A 12,370-nucleotide genomic window follows, 5' to 3' on the forward strand; every position below is an offset into this window, starting at 1 on the left:
ATAACACGTCCAAGCTGTGTTTTCTAAATCCCACTTGGCGTTAAACTATGCTGGTAAATTAGGCCTTGACAAATTTGTACTCCTTTCGTCCATACATGCATACATCGATGTTTGGGATTCATTTGTAATTATAGTGCCATTATCTTTACAGCAGTGGTCGAAGAATTTGTTCCAAATATCCAAAAGTGTGGAGGAAAAGGATGGAAAACAAAAACGATTGCCATTTGTTACAGCATATAGTGGCCACCCGAGTATTCAACCGATACAGAGTACCAGCCCCCCTTCTCAGTGCGGTTGATGTATGGAGTGCCTTTGAACTCTCTCCACCAGTCTTGCTGGTAGAAGCTTGAGGAATTTGAGTTGAATGTCACAGTTATTGGGAGACGAATAGTGCCATGAGGTTTAAATTGCAAACATAAACCACATAAAGTGCCCATCATTACAACTTATATTATAAGTATACTTCCTATAAGATTTGTTCCAGTAAAAGTGTGGACGACGACATTTTATGTATTTATTTAAATATATAAGTTGAGCTGCTTTTAACGACAGCAGATGCTGAGCAAGATACAGACATTCACCCTGCTGCTAAAAGCAACCCACTAACCTGTGCATCAGAGTGGTTTTATGTTGAAGCAGAAAAAGAGAAGCATCTGACAAAACATAAAGCCACCACTGAGTACAGGATTGTAGTTTTCAATTAGCTGGTGGGTCAGCTTTTTCGCTTTTTTTCTTCCTGGCCTGTTATGTCATGGAATTGGCATACATGTATCATCAATAACAATCGCTGAACACAATCAAGTCAAGCCAACTGCCGATTTTCCTCCGAGTTCAGCAGATTTTAAAGAGATAGCAAGGTATATCCATTCATCACTCACTTTTACATCTTGCATCCATTCATTTTTTTTGTCTTTCCCTTGTGATAGAAATCTTAGTCTCCCTGTTTATATTCTCATCATAATGTGCACAAAATAGAGAAAAAAGGAGAATAATGGGGTGAGCACCAATGTGTTGGTTGATGTGTAGGTAAAACCAGATTTACATTTGTGATTAAATAGATGTTAGATAATCCTTTCACTAATGGTGGCGATTGTAAATGAATTACACGTCAGTGTGAGCAATGGTCATTGACCACAGCTTTGAGTTAACAGCAGTTCATCTGCGGGGGTTTGTAGTCTAGCAACACATCGAGGGAAAGAATGTCTGATTGGGTAGCGACCAACAGGTGGCTGAAAACAGCTAATTGATTAATGAGCCTGTGATATATGACCCCAAAATAAAATGAAGACCATGGAGACGCACTCTCACAAACCCTAAATCATTTCTATACCAGACCAGTAAAACTAAAACAATTATACGGTTTAGCATCACAATTGGAGTATGGAGGGAAAAGTGAAAAGCCGCTTAGAACTCCTTTTTGCGTGTTTCACGTGTAAATATGGAGTCGTTTAATTTTTTAAGGGGGGAAAAAAAGTTTTTGGCAGGACTATGCGACAGCCTGTTGGATTGTTCCATCTGTCACAGTGGACTGGCAATAGGCAATGCAGCTCCCTCCAACCCCCCCCTCCAATCTCACACCTACACATTGCTCTTTTGCAGCTGAAGTCGCACATTTCACATCTCAAGTACCAAGGTGAACATATTGTGAGATTCCATTAAATAAATGGCCACTATCTGTTCACTTTCAAATATACTAGATTTGTGTCTGTGTCTGTGTGTGTCTGTGTCAGTGTGTGTGCTCAACCCAGGGCTCAGATGCCTCTGCACATGGGTCATTCCTAACACATGTTTAACACGGAGGACTGGCTGTGTTTCTAATATGCACACATCTGGGTCTGATGGCACAAAAAGAGATCAGTGATTTGACCACAGCCACATGGATGGCTGTAGATAAGTTAGGGGTGAGAAGAGGCTGCTACAACTGTGGAGTTACAGTAAATTTGAAATAATATTGGCTTTGAACTTGCTTTTTCCTGTGCTTTGAGTGCTATAATCACGCTTTTATGTGGCAGCTCCCCAGACCTCTGTCTGAATTGTTTGTTTCCTAATCTTTTAGGGTGAAATAAGTATGGCCCTGCTGATCAGTTGGTCTTTAATTGATCTTCTTATCCAGCTTCCTGCTGTTTTATTTGCAAAAACCCAACAAGAAACCTGTAACACGAGTGCATCCTCAGTGTTTCGGCGAATGCTTTGTGAATACAAGCCTTGGCACTTTCACCTCTGTGACCCAGAGTTGCCCTGTTGTTCACTTCACCCTTCCATACACACTGTCATCCTCCCTTCCTCTCTCTCTCTGCTTTTCTCTCTTTCTCAGACTCTTTTGCCTTCATGCCCTCGCAATTTAACAGGTTCATTGTGGTTGACAAACAAGACACAGGAAATAAAACCAGCACGGGTTTGACAGTGTGAAAGTACATGTGCGAGAGCCTGGGCTATGTGCGTGCTGTGTGTGGCGCGGCTGTCTGTGTGAGTGAGTGTATGTGTGTGTGTGTGTGTGTCAGCAGTTGTTTTTAGTTTTTTTCTCCCTGTTGGGCTTGTGGTTTCATGTTTTCGTTTAAAAATATTTTCTGCCATTTTCAGAGAACCTACCACCCTGTTATGTGACTTGAACACGCATATTTGGAACCATTTTGGGGTGCGTTCAGTTTCATTTAATTTCTACACTGCTGTCTGTGTCTGTGTGTGTGAGACAGAGATTAAGTATTAGGGAAGGAGGGGAAAGAGGGGCAGAGGAAGAGAGAGAGAGAGAGGAGAGACTGAGAGACTTAAACAATGCCAGTCCTTTGAGGAATCCTAAGAAGTCTCCTACGCAGAGTGCGGCTAATGACCTCTCTTCAGGCCTGGTATTTATAGAGCAGCTCAACTTAACACACATCCAATCTGCTTGGGCTCATGACTGTCACCACAGGTCCACTGTCCACAGAGAGACACCCCTTCTGTACTGGCTTTCTCACTTCTTGGCACAATGATTTCATTTTTTCTTTCTCTCTTTCTTTAACTTTAGATGTTATTTAATTTTTTTAATTATGATTCTTTAAAGAGACTTTTGTGCCATGTTCGTGCAGGTAGTGCAGAGAAGTTGCCTCCTAAGGAAGTGACTCAGTGTCACCATGCTTCAGTAAATATATTTGTATGTGTATGTCTGTCACCTTCCCCTTTTTTATTTTAGCAAACAAAAATAAACTAAGTCTGGTTGTTAGCATTTCTTCCATCCAGTGTAGTTGGCTGTACTTTTGTTAGTAAGACGTCCTGTTTCTCACCCTGAATTGAATTCTGCCATCGTCGAGTCAATGCCCTGACAAGTTCATGTGCGATTCATCAACCTCCAGTGGACTTGACTGTGAACAGTTGCATTATGGCTCTGGCTGCCTCTGGCAGATTCCTGTTCCACTTTCCCTGAAGATCAGGGGATTCTCCCAAGAAGCCCATATGTGTAGGAGAAGTAGAGTACCGTAGAGTACAGTGCTGAGACGGGCCTCACCTGGGCGGGGATGCATTTACACTGGTTCACTTCGGATCTCATTGGTCACATTGGTTACAGACAGGAAAAAATAAATCTGTTGACTTATTTGATTTTGTTTTAATAATAATTATAAACTAAACTTGTGCTGCCTAAAATGTTATTTAGGACTTGTTTTGGGAGTATAATGTTGTTTATCATACTGGCACTACTGTATCACGCTCTGTTAAATTTGAATCTAATTGTTGGTATCACATACTGATAGTTAGTTTTTAATGGTTGTATATGTTTTTATTTTAGGGAGTACAAATAAATGTATTGTTATACATCCCTTCACCATGTGAAAATGTGGTACCTGATAAAGAGTATTTTTAGAAGGCTAGCTCACAGATGTTTGCCCAGTGGTGCTTCTGTTCTGGCCTACATGGAGGCATGTGTGTTTCTGTCTGTGTCGCAGACATATCCTGGTCCGTGACAGGCTGGGTGTCCTGGAGGCGCAGTGTAGTGACTGCTCGGTTACCCATGTGAGTGTGAGTACCCGTGTGCCTGTGTCAATCTGGATGTATCCGCGTGTTGCATCCTGACTTCACCATTCTTGCAGTGGCCTCCGTGTCTGTCAGGATGTTCCAGTGTCTTTGTTTGACAAATCAACGTCTGGAAGCTGTGGAAGTAAAGCCAAGCGTAGTACTGTATTGCTTGAGTCTCCAGTCTTCATTAATTTGGTTTCTATGAGGATCTAGGGATTAGGGGTCTGGGGGTTGAGGCACCATCATGCGAGGGGAGCTATGACGTGAAGGCAGCAGTGGTGTCTGTAGTGGCCGCAGCCGGCAGCTCTGGGGGTTTTGCTGCGCCTCTTTCTCTTGACTTTGCTGTCTGTAGCCAGTGCTCCAAACAGGAAGAGACCGCGCCAAAGCAGGAAGCCGGGTCAGGGGTCAGCGAGGGCCCTCACGTGAGGCGTGTGATCCTCGGCCTCAGTTTAGAGACACAGGATATCCTGGGTGGGGAGGAGGGAGGTACGGGGGGGGGGGGAACAGACTGCAATGCTTGGCACTGACCCTGGAACTCTCTGCTCACTCTCAAGAAACGCTCGGTTGTTTTTTCTGCATTTCATCCACCATATCTGTTTTGCACAGGATTGTATTTTTAAAGCAGTCGTAACCACTGTACCTTGGCTTTGCTGAATTTTGAGCTGCTGGCGATGTGTTATTTTCCACTTTCACAGGCTGATTCACTGGTGCTGCAGGAGTGAAACAATACAATTGTGTATTTTGTTCTTATGTTTCTTATGTGTCACAATAGCCCAATTAACCTTTTTGGTTACAGTCCCTGTTTGTTTCTGATTGGTGCAGAAGGTATAATTCCCCCGAGCTCTGACTATTTTTGGCTGCCTTTTTTGTTACAGAAGCATTAAATTATGACGCAGATAATGTAATCAGTTTATTAGAATCTGCAATTATATATTTCCCTTTTCATTCCCCATTTTGGAACAGACCGTTCTTACTCAACCTGACTAACAGCTGCAACATCACCTCACACCCTGACCCCCCCCACACTTGCCAGGGAGAGATAAAGACATCACACACACATATCCTCTGAGATGGCAGTATCACCCGACTTTCCGCTCGTCTCTCTGCACCGCGAGTCCTGAGCGCAGGCCTTGATGGCAGATGGGACAGACAGGGGGTTTTCAGGTAACACCCAGTCGCAGAGGGGCGGGACTAGACAGGGATTGCCTACTAGTGGAGTAGCCAAGTTTTTTTTTGTGGTTCTATTTTATAAATCATCATATGTTTAGGGTTTTTATTTGGGGGGGGGTGAGGGTTTCTATTATGACTCACATGAAGGACCATGAGAGCTGATACTTCGAGCAGCAGAGTTGGCACAAGAACCTTATTTTATACAGAGCTCTGCAAGTGCCTCTCAAAGCCAGGCCAGTTTTAATGTGAACTTTTGATATGAGATTTTAAAGATTATTTAAAATTACAGTTTCTGCAGTGATCAAAATAAACACATTGATATTTAATTTGAAGTAGCTACCCAACTAGGACCCTTAATGACTTAATAACCATTACAAAGTATGTGTTAAAATGAAAAACTAAGACTGAGCATAATTTTGCACTTTGGTCCTTTCAGTGTGCAACATTTGCTTGTAGCATTAGTCCGCAAGTACAGACAGAATGTTAAGTTTGGGATGTTTTTTTTTTTGTTTTTTTTTTCTCTATTTGCATTTCGTGTGTTTGGCTGACTTGACTCCCAGTGACTCTGCACATTCGTCCAGGCGTCCGGTCTGCATCCTGTAAAGCTTCTCTGAGCCTGTGGTGAAAGCCTCTGGGATTTTGTTGTTATTTGTTTGTTTCTTATCGAAATAAACTCACCGATCAGCTCTCTGTAGAGCCGTGGCGGCAGCTGCACTATAAATAGCGCAGTTTTGATGACAGCCGAGTGCGAGGCAGTTTCTACAGCCAGCGTGAGTCACAGATCCCTGATTTCCATGAGCAATAGGCCAGTCAACCTCCGAGCCCGGGCTGCCCGCTCCCTGGCTGGAGGAAGGGGAAGCAATCAGTCCTGGGTGAGTCGTTCGCTAGTGCGTCCTTACATGAACTTGCATGCAAGTCGTCCGTCCATCGCCCCTCTCCTCTAAAGAATGTTAAAAAAATTCGCTCTGTCCAGTGCTTCTCCAGGGTGTTGTCAAGATTTGGGGATGTGGAGGTAAGAAACCTGCCCACCTGCAAACTGGGCATTGGATTTATGAGATAACTGGGAGGCAAGCTTTTTCATATCCACGTGAAAGGTTTAGATGGATATCAGACAGTGTTTCGTTTGAAATGGCAAAGGTCAATCTTTACGGTGTCGCACTCAAAGACTGTATTGAATAGGGAGCTGCGTAGTCATATCTGGAAAACAAACCTAATGGCCTCTGAGGAAGAAAATCCGGCTGTGTGGAGATGTGTGTGTGTGTATATTTACATATATTCATGTGTGCTGTGTTTATACTGCTGTTACACTAACACAGCATTTTGAGTAGATTTTATTTATTTTTCATTCTGTCAAAAGAAAAAAATAAGTCGTAAATCAAGTCCAGAACAAGCCACAGGGGAGATCTGATGGTGAAGCCCCTCAGAGCATTGCAAACAAATATTTAAATAGGTTTTAATTCAATACTCTTGGTACCACGCAAAGTGGGACTGAGTTTATTTAACCAGGAAGGCCCGCTGGGATGCAGACAGTTTGGTTTGGCAGCGAAAGGAAAAGTCTACCCAGAAGAACATTAACGGTGCACTGCACAGCAACGTTGCAGCCCGCTGTGCACTCCTGTCACCTTTCAGTGGACGCCTACAAGCCAGTGAGCACGTACTGGCACTCCTTGTCGACACTGCATTGTGAAAGGAGACGCATGAAACAGATTCTGTAGTTTGGGTTTCGTGTTCGCAGTCTTTACTGTCATATCTTCCACTGTGTCTGACTTGCAGGGTGAAATCTGAACTATTTACTTTTAGCATTATTTAAAAGGCAGAAAAAGCTGAATTTCATGTAATTAATAGCTACTGTCTTAATTCATTACAATTCTTCTAACTACTTAATATGTTCGTTCAGGCAGGTGTTTTTTTAGATGTTGTTTCTTCCTTCTCTCAAGCAATAATTGCTCCCTGGAGTTTTACAGGCTTTGAAACTCCCCCCCCCCGCAAAACAATCCAGCCAGGCACTCAGTGATGCTCCGGGGAGTGAAGTTTACAGTCTTTCCTCACCCGTCTTTGCCCCCCAAATTAAATCCGGTGTGGGAGGTGGTGTTCCAGCTCCACAGCCTGCTGGATTCCAGAAGCATCTTTAAGTTGTGCCTCCTCTATACCAGGCGGCTGGTTGGCGCAGTTAGCTTGTTTTCCCCCAGGGGCATCTGAACAGCATCAGAGTGCTGTGAAAATGGTGATTAAAACCACATTAAAATTTCTCAAGTGAGGAGGTGGTTGAAAATGTGTACGCGAACTGTAATAACAGTTTGTAATGTGTTGCCTTAATGATTTCAAGTTTATTCTGAGTTTGGTTTACAGTCCCTTCGCCCATGTTGTTAAACAATCATTATGTAGCTGACGAGCCACAACCGCTACCTATCTTGTTACGTTAATTAATTATTCCTGCTGTAAGCTTAACAGTGATCGCCTTATTGGTTTGTTAAACTTTTCTTTTTTAATTGATGGAGAGAGAGACCTGCCATTCTAAAATGAGTTCCCACAAATATGATGTGATTTAACGACTGGTAAATTGTCTGGGTTTCCCACCACACTTACGCCTCTGGAAAAGCAAAACAAAACCCGCAGCTGCCTTGCTGTCAGATACTGCTGTGTTTGTGCCTGTTCTATATTGTGCCTGGTGTTGTGTGGTGTATTGTAAATATGCTGTGTATGTGCTTCTGTGTATATGTGCTTTCTCGGAGAGTCTGCTTGGCCCGATTGTGTTCTGCTCACGCCTGCCTGCAGCCACGTGGTGGACGCTCCATCATCGTGAGGTAGAGGGAATTTGTAATTCAGTCAAGAACACTGTCTGCTGCCTGTCTTGGCTCTGGGTAACACAGTGTAGCAAGAAATGTCCCCACATCCCTGGCTGGCAGCCTCGCACAGCTCTCTTCTCGCACTGCTCTGTGGCCTTCAGATTGAATTGTCATGGACTTGACAACAGAAAGATGATGAGCCGCCACAATCTCCACCAGCCAAACTCAAAACCAGTGCCTTTTGCACCCTGATAAAACTATATACATTTCTAATATATATAATTTCTAGTATATACATTAATAATAACAGACGCAACTGCAGTAGAAATTCACTGATTCCCCCCTATTTGTTTTACAATTTCTCAACCCCACATTCCCTCACTCTGCATCCTCATCCAATCTCCCTCCCTCTCTCTCTCTCTCTCTCTCTCTCTCTCTCTCTCTGCCTTGCTTCCTCCTTCCCCGTCCTGTTCCCCCCCTTCCCCCTCCTCTCTATCTGTTCTCTCTCCCAGTCAAGATGAATGGCCGTGTTTGACACTTGATACCGCTCCAGCCGCTTTAGGTCATTAGCCAGCTTGAGAAACTCTTTCCTACTGTACATTTAATTAATGTTTCCAGGAAGACACTGTAACCGCTCGGGGCCCTGCCTGCTAAAGAGACGAGATGGAGGGCCACTGTAGCCGGCGTCTGGCAGGGGCTGAGACACAGAATCATGCCAGTCGTCATGAAAACAGCACCTGGAAGGGTCTCTCCTCTTCAGCCATTTCCCTCTGCGAAAGGCACTGTTGTTTTGTGTGTATCCGCCAGCTTGTCGTTGTTTAAACATACATGTATTTATATTTTATAGAATGGCAAGTATTCTGACCACCTTGTGCCATAATATAGGTTTGTATATCCGGTCCAGTAGCACCGCCATGGCCAATGCTCGGACTCTGCCTGCGTACGCAGCACCAGGCTTTGAAACACACACCATTGCAATCTTCGACAAAAGGTTGTGTTGAGATGCAAATATATGTGGATCGTGTATTTTATTGACTGTTTATTGAAATAATACTTTTTTAACCATATCCAGTGTCAGGAATGATAATATGTAAGAGTGTGGGCCAATCTAGACAAAGAGAAGATTGGTAGACTACAGTACATGCGGTGGTTATGGTAGTTTGCACATCCACTGCCACCAAATTCATGAAATGAAGGAACATTTATTTGGGTGGGTAGCTAGGGGGGTGCTCGGGGGTTGGATGCATACCTGATTATGTTACAGAACTCATAATGGAGGGCTATCTCAATACACGGAGACTGGGATACCTATAAGAACATTAGCAGAGGCACCAGAAGAATGTATGAAAGGCAACAGGCCAGATGTGTGTGGTCTTTAACATCTGTGTTTCCACAGAAAGGAAGGGTTACATTAAATGTTTACTTTGCCGATTTATTTTTAGCTTAATTGTTTCTTAATTGCTTATACACGTGTGTGTGTTTGGGTACTTCATTATTTGTTGCTATGCATTCACCTAGACGCCCGTGCGTTGATGATTTCTCGTCTGCCATGTTTTCCGAGGCCATGTGTGCGCTTTAGCTCCACACATCATGTCAAGTTAGCGGCCTTGCATGAGACAAGCTGCAACTGGATTTCTCTGTGTTACTATTCGTTTTTCCTTCTCTGAGTCAGTGCAGGCTTCAGTCACAAACCCATGTGATAGTGTGTTTTTTCTTCATTCAAAAGAGTAACTAAGTTTTAATGTGCTTTGCTATAAACTGAAGTGTTACCCGTCATTGTTACTGTAGCAACTGAACGTGAAATAGCTCTCCCTCCTCTTCCGCTCTCCTTCATTCTTTCTGGTCCCAGGAGGGAAGGGGTGGTGTGTTGGGGGGGGTGGGTGCTCTTCTGAGTCACCATCCCTTTCTGAGAAGAACAAAAAAATAATGTTAAGAGCACACAGGGCGTTTTGCAGAAGTGAGCAATCTGTAGTTCCTCTTTGGGGCTTCGGGTCGCCTCCTGACAGGATCTTGGCACTGGGAAATATACAAAATTTCTCTGTCGTTTCATAACCACGCCGCAGCTCTCTCCCCATTAGTATAAAGCGTGGTGGTGTGGCAGCGTTTTGTAATATAAATATATAAAGGCGCAGCATTTCCATTTCAAATCGGGACCAGCCACTGTGTCAGGCACAATTCCCTAGGAATTTTCTAGGAAACCCCTTGAAGCAACGAACTTCAGAATCGGGGGAGGGCATAATGTGAGATTACTTTGGAGACTGGAGAGGCGGCTCCTTCGGTGTAGCAAAGTACAGCGCAGAGAAGTCAGTGTGGTTGGGGTCCATGCCAGCTAATACACAGTAGTGTAGTAGACTTGGGAGCTGTGCACCAGAGGTCTGCGTGTAATACTCATAGCTGGGGTGTGGATAACTCCATATTAAGCGACCAAGAGCCCTCAGAGTTAGCACAGTACAGTATACTATTGTAAACCCAGCACTGGGAATATCTGAAAGCCAAGAAATCCAATACGGTGGAATTGAGAACGGAGAATGAGAAGGATCTTGGAGCCAGGAACTGTAATATGGTGTAGTGGACTCCATGCCAATAGGGACTTATTATAGCGGCTGCAGCTTTAGCATAAGGAGCCTGGCTCTTTTGATCAGCTGTAGCAGTGTGGAAGACAGAGAGAGCTGACTTGGCATTCTGCTGCAATTTCATAACAACTGGTAAATGCATTTGCTTTTCTTTAATAGTCTGGCTCTCTACCTTCATCAGTCCAGTGCAGTTTTGTGTGTCCTTCAATGCTTGTAGCTTTCTGAAGCAGATTCCTTGGTTGAAATTCCTCTCCGCTCATATAATGGGTAGCTTATAAGTTGTTAATTTTCATCTTATTGAACCAGAAGAGAGACCAGTGATGTTTAAGGTATACACTAGGTTATAATTCTGGCCTATTGGAAGTCTTAAGCTGAGCGGTCTTCCTGTTGATGAAACATGCTTTTATTTAGTTTTTACATTTAATTTTGTCTAGTACAGTACAGAGGCTAACCCAACCCAACCCATTTAAAGCTAAAAACTGCTGGAGGAAATAGGAAAGAATTCCTGTTCAATACTTGGGCTTTATCTATAATTGAACAAAAGGGCAACTGTAAACGTCTGCAGTGCAAAGCCTATAATATTAATTTGTGCACCACAGTTTGGAAATAATATTTGGTGTATGCAGAACAACAAGGGAGCACCATAGCAACTGTGGGAGATATGCACTACAAAGAGGCTTTCAAAATGCTGGGAGAGTTACTTGGAAAAGAAAGAAAGAAAATAATAGGAAAAAAAACCTCCCAAGATTATAATAGTCAGTTATGATTCCTCTCTTTTTTTCCCACAAGATAAATAATTCAGTTGCTAAGTTTTGTGCCCTAAATTTCCTTTGTTTGCTTGGAGCATGTTCATTGAAGGCACTTGCTTGTTGGCATGCGTGGCAGAAGGAAATTCCTGCAGGTAAATACAGTCTCTGAATTGTTTTAGGGGGTATTGTTTTAAGCCACTAGAGCTGGAACTTCAACCCTGACTGCGGATCTCTGTGTAGCCACATGTCAGTGAAGGTCTGAAGTGCTACAGTCCAGAAAGAGCCCGCAACATCATTGTGATATAAAGTCCAAGTCTTAACCAGCCACCGTGTTGATTCAAAGCCTGGTGTGATGTGACGGTGAGCAGCCATGCTCTGCTCAGCCCTGGATGATAACTTCTCTGTTTGCCCTCTCTAGAAGATTAAGCTGCGTGGCGAGTCCGCAAAGTACTGAAGTGTCCTGGGGATCTAGGGAAAGCGATCTTAGTGCTTTTTTCTTTCTCTGCACTTCTTTATCTCAGGTTCAGGAGTGGGTGTTGAAAAGACAGGATTAAGTCTCACATTACACTGGCCCTTTGCCTTCTTTGTTTGTTTGCTGTGTGACAAGATGTTTCCATAGATCCGAGTGCTTACAAGAAGTAAATCCTTTCCTCTACAGTTCCTTGTTGTTGTTTTTTTTTTTTTAACCCTGCTGCACTTATCCACTCTGTGGAACTCTGTCTTATGGTTTAAAAAAGAAAAACACTCACTCGTGCCTCTCTGTCTGTTCCTTTAAAAAATATATTTATATATTTTAATCTTATTGTACGGCAATCAGATGCGTCTCCCTTTGTCATCCCACACCCAAATGTTTTAAGTGTGTGCCACTTCTGCAGCTGAAAGACGCACTTTGCTTGCAGAAACTGCTGTGAGGCCCTTATTGTGCCGAGGACATCTCTCCGTCCCTGACTGCATTGCCGGGCTGCAGCTGTTTTAAATGAGATCTATTGGCAACGCGTCCACACACTGCCTCACCAGCACACACGTCTATTTTGGATCAATTTATTTATTTATTTATTTACTTGCGGCACATACATTCAGTCTCTGTAAAGGCCGCTGTGTTTTG

At 43.4% G+C, this 12,370-nt stretch overlaps 1 protein-coding gene across 3 annotated transcripts in view; it reads left to right on the top strand.

The window, feature by feature from the left end:
* raraa (retinoic acid receptor, alpha a) overlaps positions 1-12,370 on the top strand; it is a 158,488-nt gene that overhangs the window by 17,183 nt on the left and 128,935 nt on the right. Inside the window, exon 1 of one of the 3 annotated variants that reach the window (XM_066698679.1) lies at positions 6,015-6,029. The exons of the other annotated variants lie outside the window; for them this stretch is intronic. The gene's annotated coding sequence lies outside the window, so the exon portion shown is untranslated. Of the gene's footprint in view, positions 1-6,014; positions 6,030-12,370 lie in introns of those variants that run through there. 3 annotated transcript variants of the gene reach the window in all.

This window comes from Amia ocellicauda, chromosome 3, assembly GCF_036373705.1.
Source record: "Amia ocellicauda isolate fAmiCal2 chromosome 3, fAmiCal2.hap1, whole genome shotgun sequence".
Lineage (NCBI taxonomy): Eukaryota > Metazoa > Chordata > Actinopteri > Amiiformes > Amiidae > Amia > Amia ocellicauda.